Source organism: Pelobates fuscus, chromosome 6, assembly GCF_036172605.1.
Source record: "Pelobates fuscus isolate aPelFus1 chromosome 6, aPelFus1.pri, whole genome shotgun sequence".
NCBI classification, from domain to species: domain Eukaryota; kingdom Metazoa; phylum Chordata; class Amphibia; order Anura; family Pelobatidae; genus Pelobates; species Pelobates fuscus.
Window position 1 is genome coordinate 38,893 of NC_086322.1, and position 12,102 is coordinate 50,994.

A 12,102-nucleotide genomic window follows, 5' to 3' on the forward strand; every position below is an offset into this window, starting at 1 on the left:
ACACAGTAACAGGGATTGAGGATCTGCTCAGTGAGCTTACATGCTAGAGGGAGTGGGGTAAAATGACACAAAAAGGTAAGGATAGTGTTAGACTAGTGACAGTTGCAGAAGAGGAATCAGTCAGGAGCTATTAACAGTTTAATATAAGGATATAAGGGAAATGTACAGAGCCAAATGCCCAGCGTCCCAGGACGTATTGACCTTTGTCGGCAATTTTCAATTTAATTTTAGTCGTATTTTTGTCATCTGATTTGTTTTAGTCAACTAAATCTCCAGTAGATTTCGGTCAACACGACTAAAGTCTAATGGGTTTAGTTAAAGCCTCTAATCTGTCTTTTTGCTGCAAATTTCCATTTAGTTTTAGTCTAGTTTTAGTTAACTAAATCCCAAAACAATTTAGTCAACTAAAATTGTTAGTAGACAAAATTAACACTGGTCCCAGGCAGGTTGCCAGATCCCCTCCTAGAGATTTGGACTGTGAGTGTTATGTGCATTTGTGAAAGAGGCTGCGAGCTGCCTGCTGAGTGTTCCTGTTTGTGTGTCTGATAGTATGTTTGTGTGTATTAATTTGCTCCCATGCTGCTTCTCCTTTGGCAGGTTCAGTTCATTAATGACGAATTTACATTGTAGAACACCAAAAGAAGCAACCATAAAATGAGGACATCACACATTTATCCAACTGTATAATTGTTAGAATGCACAGTGTGAAAACGCTATTGTGAGACCAGATATGAGTGGCACTGTGCACTGGCAGAGGTTGGCAGAGTACACGCTGTAGGCCTGACACCCGCTTGAAGAAAACTAACTGCTATTCAATCTATAACAGTGAAAAAAGTTTTTGGGTTTTTAAATGCACGCTATTGTGAGACCAGATATGAGTGGCACTGTGCAGTGGCAGAGGTTGGCAGAGTACACGCTGTAGGCCTGACACACACACTTGAAGACAACTAACTGCTATTCAATCTATAACAGTGAAAAAAGTTTTTTTGTTTTTAAATGCACGCTATTGTGAGACCAGATATGAGTGGCACTGTGCAGTGGCAGAGGTTGGCAGAGTACACGCTGTAGGCCTGACACACACGCTTGAAGACAACTAACTGCTATTCAATCTATAACAGTGAAAAAAGTTTTTTTGTTTTTAAATGCACGCTATTGTGAGACCAGATATGAGTGGCACTGTGCACTGGCAGAGGTTGGCAGAGTACACGCTGTAGGCCTGACACACACGCTTGAAGACAACTAACTGCTATTCAATCTATAACAGTGAAAAAAGTTTTTTTGTTTTTAAATGCACGCTATTGTGAGACCAGATATGAGTGCCACTGTGCAGTGGCAGAGGTTGGCAGAGTACACGCTGTAGGCCTGACACACACGCTTGAAGACAACTAACTGCTATTCAATCTATAACAGTGAAAAAAGTTTTTGGTTTTTAAATGCACGCTATTGTGAGACCAGATATGAGTGGCACTGTGCACTGGCAGAGGTTGGCAGAGTAGACGCTGTAGGCCTGACACACCCGCTTGAAGACAACTAACTGCTATTCAATCTATTCTGTGCACTGGCAGAAGTTGGCAGAGTAGAGCAGACTGATGTTCTAGCCCTAAAAAGGGCTTTTTGGGGTGCTGTCCTTACAGCAGAGATCAGATGAGTCCTTCAGGACTGTAGTGGACACTGAATACACTAGCCTAGCTAATGATTTCCCTATCAAATCAGCAGCAGCTACACTTTCCCTCCTCTCACTAAGAATGCAGCTTCAGAATGAATCTAAAATGGATGCTGTACAGGAGGTGGGCGGGTCTGGAAGGGAGGGTCTGCTGCTGATTGGCTGGAATGTGTCTGCTGACTGTGAGGCACAGGGTCAAAGTTTACTCAATGATGACGAATAGGGGGCGGATCGAACCGCGCATATGTCCGCCCACCGCGGCGAACGCGAAGACGCTATGTTCGCCAGGAACTATTCGCCAGCGAACCGTTTGGTACATCACTACTCCTCACACCTACCACAGGCAGTTCCGCAACACCAAAAAGAAAACGGGTGCCAGGCAGTCACTGCAGCAGAAATCCTCAAAAAAAAATTTGTTGGAGCATTTTTATGAGGGACTAGACCAAAAAGACAGGGAGTGGTTGAAAGACCGACGGCCCAGCGACCTCAGCGAAGCAGCGAGACTGGCTGATGAACACCGAGACACTCAGGTTCAGGAATCCAACAACTCCCGAACGGTAACCCGTACCGAACCTAGAGACACGTACCGAACCAGCCCACAAACAGAGTTTCGTATGCCCGTGCCGAAAGGACCTACTCGGTACACCGGACCACCCAGCCACTACCACCTAGAACGCGCTCGCCCCACCTGCTTCAAATGCAAGCAGCCGGGACATCTTATTGCTAACTGTCCCCTCAACAACAACTACCCCTCACGGAATTACAATTCATCCCCTTTGGGAAAAACCCGCCCACCTCACGCTTTCTGTTTTGAAAGAGTATTGGGTCCCCTACATGAAGCCAACCCCATATATGCCACGAACGACAACCGACAGCACCACAGACGAGGTATTGCTGGAGGGCCACCCCACGCAGGGGTTAAGAGACACAGGGGCCACTATCACCCTGGTACAAGGCCGACTGGTTCCAGAGCATAAGCGCTCTACGGACACTGTCGCTGTCAGGGTGGCTGGAGGCGACATTTACAAACTACCAACGGCCAAAGTGCATTTGGATTGGGGTGCAGGGAAAGGACTTGTGAGGGTGGGAATTATGGATAACTTGCTGTCAGGGTACCTGTGGTCTCTACCTCCGAAAGAGGTAGAGACTTAGCTGTTCCTCCATCCAGACGGTCTGATGGCTCCCTTCCCCGCGGTCTATCCGGTCATGCTAGGCCGGCCGCGAGGGAGTGACTGCCTTTTACAGCATCTAGGCAGGAAGTAGTCATCAGGACACTCCCCCGGAACAACCTGTCAGTCAATGGCTGCAGGACCAATCAGGACGCCTTGGAGGCATGGTTACTGCTCTGAACAGGGTATTTAACAGAGCTTCTTTCATTAGCTCATTGCCCTGTCGTGGTTCTAGCTTGTTCTAGTCACTCAGTGCTTGTGTATTCTATTATCCCTTTTGGTTTTGACCCGGCTTGTTTACCTTACTCTGCTTATCTCTGTTACCCTTGATTCGGCTTGTCTCTCGCTTACCTGTCTTCTGTTACCCTCGACCTCGGCTTGTCTTTGACCATTCTATACTGTACTACTTACGTTAGTCCGGCCATTCTAAGGTCCGGTATACGTATCTGGCTACTGTTTGTACTCTGCGTGTTGGATCCCTGTCCCGATCCTGACATTACGACAGGGCCAATGGATCCTGCAAGTACAAACAGTCAGCTGGCTGCTCCTGATCCTAGGTTTGAAGCCATGGATCACAGAATGGATCAGATGGCGCTTGCGCTACAGGCTCTATTAGCTTGTGCCAATAACCCACCAGAGGAGATACGTAATACCCCTGTTTCTCCTGTCGGTTCAGGTCTAGAGGTAGCCACAGTGGGTGCTTCTTCTCACATTACCCCCCCAGTACGCTATGGTGGGGCTCCTGAGAAGTGTCGTGGTTTTTTAAACCAAATTAGTATCCACTTTGAATTGCAACCTCGCTCTTATCCTACAGATAGGGCAAAAGTAGGATTTATTATCACCCTACTCATTGAGAAAGCTCTGAGATGGGCCAACCCACTATGGGAGAACGATAATCCATTAGTTTATAACTATAACGCATTTGTAGCTGCTTTTAGAAGAACATTTGACCCTCCAGGTAGAAAGGTTAATGCAGCCAGATTACTGTTGCGCCTGAGACAGGAGAACCAAACACTGGTGGATTATGCACTAGAGTTCAGGTCTCTGGCGGCAGAAATCAAGTGGAATGAGCAGGCGTATATGGATGTATTTTTGAATGGCCTATCTGATGTAATCCTTGATGAGGTTGCTACCAGAGAACTCCCTGAGAATTTAGAGGATTTAATTTCGTTCATCTCTCGTATAGATGAACGTCTAAGAGAGAGACAGAACACTCGAGAGAGGAACCAGAGACCTTCTTTTAGGTTAGCTCCCGCTGTTCCAAGTCCTGACTCCACGATATCTTTGCTTACTGAACCTATGCAGACAGGGTATACCCGCCTCTCTGAGGAGGAAAGACAAATACCAGACCTTTACCTAGACTTAAGGGCAGTGTTTGACAAGAAGAATGCCGATTCTTTGCCTCCACACAGGTCATTTGACTGTAAGATTAAGCTTCTACCCGGCACTATGCCTCCGAGGGGCCATGTATATCCTTTGTCTGTTCAGGAAAACTCGGTTCTAGAGGAGTATATTCGGGAGAATTTAGAAAAGGGATTCATCAGGAGGTCTTCTTCTCCGGCCGGGGCTGGGTTCTTTTTCATTAAGAAGAAGGATGGCACGCTGAGACCTTGTATCGATTACCGAGGCTTGAATAAAATAACTGTCAGAAATGCCTATCCTATCCCACTGATTACCGAGTTATTTGATCGTCTTAAGGGCTCCAAAATCTTCACCAAGTTAGATCTCAGAGGGGCTTACAATTTGGTGAGAATCCAGCAAGGTCACGAGTGGATGACGGCATTCAATACCCGGTATGGCCATTACGAATACACTGTTATGCCATTTGGACTATGCAATGCTCCTGCAGTATTTCAAGATTTTATTAATGAGGTACTTAGGGAGTTTCAGCATGATTGTGTTATTGTTTACCTGGACGACATACTAATACACTCTAAGGAGATTGAGACTCACCATAGACAGGTCAGAAAGGTATTACACAAGCTGCTGCAACATGGTCTATATTGCAAATTGGAGAAGTGCAGTTTTGATCAGTCTCAGGTAGACTTTCTTGGATACGTGATTTCTGGGGAGGGTTTTAAAATGGATCCTGTAAAACTTCAATCTATTTTAGACTGGCCCTTGCCCAAAGGACTCAAGGCTATCCAAAGGTTTATTGGTTTTTCCAACTACTATAGGCGCTTCATTAAAGGATACTCCTCTATCATTGCGCCTATTACCAATATGACCAAACAAGGGGCTGATACTAAGTTCTGGTCTAAGGAAGCTCTGGGTGCTTTCAAGACTCTCAAGGAACTTTTTGCCTCGGCTCCCATTCTAGTCCATCCTGATACGACTCTGCCTTTCTTGCTCGAGGTCGATGCCTCTGAGACAGCAGTTGGGGCTGTTCTGTCTCAAAGGTTAGGGGTGGATAAACCGTTACACCCTTGTGGTTTCTTCTCTAAGAAATTTTCTGGGCCTGAGAGCAGATATGACATCGGGGAAAGGGAACTGTTAGCAGTCATTAAAGCCTTAAAGGAGTGGAGACATTTGTTGGAGGGGACCCTACACCCTATTACGATTTTGACGGACCACAAAAACTTGTCCTATATTGGGGAGGCTAAGCGCTTATCCTCTAGACAAGCTCGTTGGTCCTTATTCCTGACTCACTTCAATTATGTACTGACTTACAGACCTGGTTCTAAAAACTCTAAAGCCGATGCATTATCTCGCCAATATGAACCTTCTACTGTACCTGAACCAGTTCTTTCTTCTATAGTTCCGAAATGCAATATCATTGCTAATACGAATCTCAGGATTCATTCTCCATTACTGGCCGAGATCATTAAGTTGCAACATCTAGCACCTAAACAGACTCCTGCGGGCCGTCATTTCGTTCCTCCTGCTCTTCAACTGGAACTTTTACAGTGTTTACATAATAGCAAGATGGCGGGACATCCTGGTATTCGCAAAACTTACGCGTTGATCTCTAAGGACTTCTGGTGGCCTGCTTTACGGAGGGATATTGAGGAGTTCATCGCTGCATGTGAAGTTTGTACTAAAACCAAACAACCCCATACGCTTCCATGTGGATTCCTGCAACCCTTGGAGGTTCCAGAAAAACCATGGTCCTGTTTGGCCATGGACTTTATTGTCGATCTACCTATCTCTAAAAGACAGACTGTTATCCTCACCGTGGTTGACAGGTTTACTAAGATGGCACACTTCATTCCCCTGCCTAAACTCCCGTCTTCTCCCGAATTGGCAGAGATATTCGCTAAGGAGATTTTTCGCCTACATGGGATACCCTCTCAAATTGTATCGGACAGAGGCTCCCAATTTGTTTCCCGCTTTTGGAGGTCCTTCTGCTCTCAACTTGGTATTAAATTAAACTTTTCTTCTGCCTATCATCCTCAGTCTAACGGAGCTGCTGAACGTACCAACCAGAAAATTGAACAATATTTACGATGCTTTGTTTCTGAACACCAGGATGATTGGGTCGGTTTGATTCCTTGGGCGGAGTTTGCACACAACAATCTCGTTTGCGATTCTACTCATTCAAGCCCCTTCTTCATGAATTATGGTTTTCATCCGTCTATTCTTCCTTCGGATTCCCCTTCCCAGGGGGTGCCGTCGGTTGATGTTCATGTTGCCAATTTGAGGAAGTTGTGGGATCAAACTCGACAAATCCTTGTGCACAACTCTATGTTGGTCAAGAAACACGCTGATAAACGTAGAAGGGCGGCTCCGGTCTTTGTTCCAGGTGATAGGGCATGGCTGAGCACGAGGAACATCCGTTTAAAAGTGCCCTCCATGAAGTTCGCTCCTCGTTATATTGGACCCTACAGGGTGCTGACCCGTATCAATCCAGTTGCGTATCGTTTAGCTCTTCCTAATACCTTACGCATCCCAAACTCGTTTCACGTTTCATTGCTGAAACCACTCATATGTAACAGATTTTCCTCCACAATAGCCCCTCCTTGCCCCGTTCAGGTGGAGGGTCAGGAGGAGTATGAGGTTAACTCTATTATTGATTCTCGAATCTCCCGGGGGAGAGTACAATATCTGGTTGATTGGAAGGGATATGGTCCTGAGGAGAGGAGTTGGGTACCTCAGGAGGATGTTCATGCTCCCCGTCTCTGCAGGGCGTATCACTCTCGCTTCCCATCTCGTCCCGGTTCATTCCGCCCGGTGGGCGTATCTGAGAGGGAGGGTACTGTCAGGGTACCTGTGGTCTCTACCTCCGAAAGAGGTAGAGACTTAGCTGTTCCTCCATCCAGACGGTCTGATGGCTCCCTTCCCCGCGGTCTATCCAGTCATGCTAGGCCGGCCGCGAGGGAGTGACTGCCTTTTACAGCATCTAGGCAGGAAGTAGTCATCAGGACACTCCCCCGGAACAACCTGTCAGTCAATGGCTGCAGGACCAATCAGGACGCCTTGGAGGCGTGGTTACTGCTCTGAACAGGGTATTTAACAGAGCTTCTTTCATTAGCTCATTGCCCTGTCGTGGTTCTAGCTTGTTCTAGTCACTCAGTGCTTGTGTATTCTATTATCCCTTTTGGTTTTGACCCGGCTTGTTTACCTTACTCTGCTTATCTCTGTTACCCTTGATTCGGCTTGTCTCTCGCTTACCTGTCTTCTATTACCCTCGACCTCGGCTTGTCTTTGACCATTCTATACTGTACTACTTACGTTAGTCCGCCCATTCTAAGGTCCGGTATACGTATCTGGCTACTGTTTGTACTCTGCGTGTTGGATCCCTGTCCCGATCCTGACAGTACCCCCCTAGGTACCCCAATGGCATCTATGTAAACATGTGGGTCAAAACTGCCTTTTACTGGGGTTTCCCGTTTGGCTCTGGCTGATGTGTGTGCCGGACTATGAGTGTCAGGATGATTATCAGAAATAATGTGGATGGGCATGATGACTTTGACTAAGGAACACTCTCCCCACCACTCAGACTCCAGTCTAGACCTTAATTGTAAATCCCCACACAACCAGTAAATATCTCCTAGTGATCTAGTATGGTGTTGTAACAGGTGCACAGGAACAGTTCTGTAAGTGGCACAATAACCTTTGGAAAAGTTACCCATGAATCTACCAATCCCATCATACATGGTGTAGCAAGTGTAATTACCTTTATAGATTGTAATTCCATCTGGGGGTTTAACACCTCCTACTAGGATAGGGTACTCTGCTGTCCATGCTTCGCAGAGGGACCTGTTAAAATCATAGCGGTAGGCAAAAAAGGCTCAAGAAACACTTCTATTTCTAAAGGGAGGATTAGGGGAACGGTGCCAAGGTGAGGTCGGGCACCACCACATACATAACATGCGGTTCGATTATGCTTATTGGCATTATATCTCATCCACTCTAACCACAAATTAATGTCATTAAATCCAGTTTCAGCGGCCATGGTATCTTCAAAGGTAGGGTTAGCAATGGCCATCATGTCTCTAAAGGACTGGATGTGTGGTTTCAGCGGATTTGGGACCATATGTACAGCCCATTGCCACTCTGGAGAGTGACACATATCATTGAGGTAGAAATGTCCTAGTTTATTGTAGGAACCCCTTCTCCAGTACATTCCCATTACATATTGGCCAGCATCCTCTGGGCCAGGATGTTCAATATTTAATACTAATTTCATAGGTGTACTTCCTCCAGGCTTTCTTAAAGTCATTCTTTGGAGGAGGGATCTACCATGATCATCTACTTTTGATAAAGCACTTTTTGGTTTGTAACCCCAGGCAGGCCCGGTATTCCATCGCGCCGCCCCCCAATGATCACAATTATGCCCCCATTGGTTATCAACTACACAAATGTAGGGGTCTTTTGTTTGCGGTATGTCTTTATAAATGGCTTGAATCTGTGATTTAGGGAATGGGCAATCTACAATATCACAGTAATCAAAGGTAAAGGTGGCCACACGGGTACATGATGAATTATACCAGAAGGTGTACCCACTAGCATCTTTAGTTATGGCCACCTGCTGGGCTTTAAGAAGGCCAATCAAGGGGATTAGGTACCAGAAGTACATGGTTGTGCGGAATCAGCTTCTTCTGGAGCAGGTGTCTTTTTGCAGTGAGAGGCGTGAATCCAATGTGGCCTACCAGCCAGCTTGACAGAGGTAGCGGTGATCAGGAGAACTTGGAATCAAATCTTGGTTCCAGAGTGTGTTTTCGCACAAATTTCTTGACTAGGACCCAATCACCGGGTAGCAGACCATGGTTGCCTGTGTCAGAATCAGGATCACTACTCTGTGGGTGGTAAGGGGTGTGAAAAGCAAGAGTTACTCCTAGGGCAGTCCAAATTTCTTTGGTAACTGATGCTGTGAAGGCCGGACCTTGGTCACTTTCAATGACTTCTGGCAATCCGAATCTACACACAATTTCTGTAAGTAGACGTCGTGCTGTTGTTTTGGCGGTAATGTTAATCACTGGGTAGGCTTCTGGCCAGCCTGAGAACATGTCCACTATCACTAGTGCATATTCGTAATTGCCGCTCTTTGGCATCTGGATATGATCTATCTGGATTCTTTGGAATGGATACATGGGCTTAGCCAGGTGCTTCGAGGGGACTTTAGCTGTTTTTCCAGGATTACATTTGGCACAGATGACACAAGCTTTACAGTAGTTATTGGTTAGCGTGGGAATTCCAGGAGCTTCGTAGTACTTTTGTACAAGAGCATTCATCAGATCTTTTGATAAGTGTGCAGGGCCATGTGCCCATTGAACAACTGCTGGGTACAAACTCTTAGGGAGACAGAATCTGAGGTTGTTGTAATATACTCCATCTTTTAGGACTGCTCCTTTCTTCTTCCATTTCTGTATTTCCTCAGGGGCTACTGCAGCCTGTTGTTCTCGTAAGATCTTTAGGTCGGTTGGAAGGGTTTGCAGAGTGAATATTGGAGTTTCTTCTTTTCTTGGAATTTCTTCTTTTCTTGGAGTTTCTTCTTTTCTTGGAATTTCTTCTTTTCTTGGAATTTCTTCATTTCCGGACACTCTTCTTTCCACTTCCTGTGGTCCTCTTGCAGCTTGCTCTGCAGCTTGATCAGCTAGATGGTTGCCCTTTGCTTCATCTGAGTCCAACTTCCCATGTGCTTTTATCTTCAAAACAGCCACTTCTTCTGGAAGTAGGAGGGCATCCATCAGCTCCTTGATCGCAAAACTGTGCTTGACTGGTGTACCGGCAGTAGTAAGAAATCCTCTTGTTTTCCAAATCACTCCGAAGTCATGAGCCACGCCCAGTGCATATCTTGAGTCTGTATAGATATTGGCACGCTTTCTTTCTGAAATTTTACATGCTGAAGTTAGAGCTTGTAATTCAGCTTCTTGTGCAGACTTTGTTGATGGTAGTGATGATGATTCAATAATTTCATCTGTTGTGGTGACGGCATATCCTGTATGATATTTTCCTTCTTCATCAGCATATCTGGAGCCGTCCACAAACAGGGTGATGTCAGGGTCTGTTAGTGGATCCTCATGCACAGTTGGTAGATGTATGGTTTCCACTTTCATCTGTTCAAAGCAGTCATGGGGGGTTTCTGGGTCATAGTCATGCTGTATGACCAGGTCTTCAAATTCTTCTTCCAGAAAGTAACGTGGCCATGCTCTTATATGTTCACGTTCAGTTGATGGATACTTGGCAACGCCTATTTCTTGAAGTTGTGAATCATTCATGGTGGCCCATAATTTTGCCATGGGCCCAAGATCACCCCATGACTTAGTCTTTGACTTGGTTACAGGGACATGTGGAATGGCTGTGTCCCAATGATGGTACAGATGTTCAAGTTCATGTGGCAGTTGGACTTAAGCCATGCTGTTACCTTCAGTATCATAGTAGAAGTCCTGTAAAGTGAGTGTTATCTCAACCAACTGGAAAAGTTCATCCTCATAGCGAGGTTCAGGGTTGATGGTTGGCTTGTACCACATGGTGCAAAAAGCATATTCAGGCCCGTCACAGGGAGGCAAGTTGGGTAGCAGTTTTGCCAGGGTGTGTGTAAGAAGTAGGACATATCCTTTGTCCATGATGAATCCATAATAGGTACCCCCCTCAGGGAGTGGCAGAAGAGTGGACGGGTTGAGAACCTGGCATCATTGGAGGGTGACTGTTGTCAGGCAGTAGAAGATGACACTGGAGTCGAAGGTGTCTGGCAGCTGTGACATGTTTGATTTGGACTTGGTTGATTATCGCAGAAATGTCATGAGGTGCCGAAACAGTAAGAGGGTGACCAAGAACTAGGTCCCCAGTACAGTCAATAAGTTCTTGAGCTGCGAAGACAGCACGAAGGCAGGAAGGGGTGCCTCTGGCTACGATATCCAGTTGACAGGAGAAGAACCCAATAGGCCTCTGACGTCCGCCAGGACCATGTGGTTGAGTGAGGACGCCTGTAGCATGGCCTTGTCTTTCAGACACAAACAACTTGAAAGGTTTGTCATAATTTGGTAGGCCAAGAGCAGGGGCAGAGGCAATTGCTCACTGAAGAGTATAAAAGTTGTCAAGTGCCTCTGGTGACAGGCAGAAGGGGTCCGATTTGAGAGCATCATACAAGGGTTGCATGAGCAGAGAGGCCTCAGGGATCCAGGCTCTGCAGTATGAGATGAGGCCTAGAAAAGCATGTAGGGATTTTGTGCTCTTTGGAGGTGGAATGGCCAACACTGCCCTGACACGGTCACGTGTGAGGTGTCTGGTGCCATGTGACAGGCAGTGGCCTAGGAAGATCACAATAGGCTGGCAGAATTGAAGTTTGATGAGAGACGCTTTACATCCTTGATCTGCAAGATAACAGAGGAGATCCAGAGAGCATTTTTCTATTGTGGGAACATCATCTCCACAAAGGAGCAAGTCATCTACATATTGGAGTAGGACAACCTCTGGATGGTCAGACTGCCAGGGGTCAAGGATGATACTTATTGCTTTTGCAAACTGGCTTGGGGAATTCTGTGCCCCTTGGGGCATAACAGTCCATGTATATTGTTGTTTTTTCTCGTGTGAAGGCAAAGAGGTATTGACAGCTTTGTTCCAGGGGAACACTGAAGAATGCATTGGCTAGGTCAATCACCGTGAAGTATTTGGCAGAAGTTGGAACGCCAGAGAGGAGTGTGTGCGGATTTGGCACAATTTGGGGTGTCCAGGACTGTTGCCTCATTTACTGCTCTGAGGTCCTGGACCATTCGGTATTTCTCTGGTTCACCCTTGGGTGTCTTCTTTTTCACAGGAAATAAAGGAGTATTACATGGAGATTCACATTTAACAAGAGCCCCTTTCTCCAGCAGTGCTTGGACTTGC